The sequence below is a fragment of the Montipora foliosa genome, chromosome 13 (assembly GCF_036669935.1).
Source record: "Montipora foliosa isolate CH-2021 chromosome 13, ASM3666993v2, whole genome shotgun sequence".
NCBI classification, from domain to species: Eukaryota; Metazoa; Cnidaria; class Anthozoa; order Scleractinia; family Acroporidae; genus Montipora; species Montipora foliosa.
Window position 1 is genome coordinate 42,135,794 of NC_090881.1, and position 1,406 is coordinate 42,137,199.

A 1,406-nucleotide genomic window follows, 5' to 3' on the forward strand; every position below is an offset into this window, starting at 1 on the left:
TGTATACCCATGTATATCAATGTATATTCATGTATAATCATATTTTTCTATATATAGCCATGTATGTCCATGTATTCACATATCACAGCCATGAACATCCCTGTAAACCCATGTATAACCATGTCCATGTATTCACATATCAAAGCCATGAATATCCATGTATACCCTTGTTTATCCATGTACACCCATGTATAACCATGTGCTTCCATCTATATCCATGTATACCCATGTATATCCATGTTTCCCTATGTATACCTATGTATATCCATGTATACCCATGTATATCCATGTTTCCCTATGTATACCCATGTATATCTATGTATACTCATGTATATCCATGTATACTAATGAATAATCATCTATACCCTTGTATATCCGTGTATTTCCATGTATACCCATATATATCCACGTATGCCCATTTATATCCATGTATATCCATGTATGGCTATGTATGGCCATGTATATCCATGTATACCCTCGTATAGCCATGTACGTCCATGTATACACATGTATATCCATGTATATCCACGTATAGCCATGTACAGCCATGTATATCCATTTACAGCCATGTATATCCATGTATTATCATGTATATCCATGTACAGCCATGTAGATCCATATATACCAATGTATGTCCATGTAAAGCCATGTATGTGCTATGTATATCAATGCACACCCATGTATATATATGTATACCTATGTATACCTATTTACAGCCATGTATATCCATGTACAGACAGGTATATCAATGTATACCTATGTATATCCATGTGTCCTATGTATATCCATGTATATCCATGTATATCCAAGTATACCCATGTATATCCACGTATACCCATTTATATCCATGTATGGCCATGTATATCCATGTATGCCCACGTATAGTCATGTATGTCCATGTATTCATATATATATATCCATGTATACCCATGTATATCCATGTAAAGCCATGTATATCCATGTACAGCCATGTATATCCATGTATACCCATGTCTATCCATGTACCTCCATGTATAACCATGTACATCCATGTATAACCATGTACAGCTCTGTATATCCATGTATATCCATGTACAGCCATGTACACCCATATATGCCTATGTATATCCATGTATACCGATGTATACCCATGTATATCCTTTTCTGTCCATGTACAGCCACGTATATCCTTGTACAGCCATGTATATCTATGCATGCCTATGTATACCATGTATATTCATGTAAAGCCTTAAGCCATTTATACCCATGGATACCCATTTATATTCATGCACGGCCATGCGCGCTCATCCCTACGCAATTGCTAAAATTGCGTTCATAACTGCGAGGATCATAGTTTCACTTGATTTCACATCCGCAGTTCACCATATGATTCATTTCATATATCATTTCATAGTCAACAACTGTTT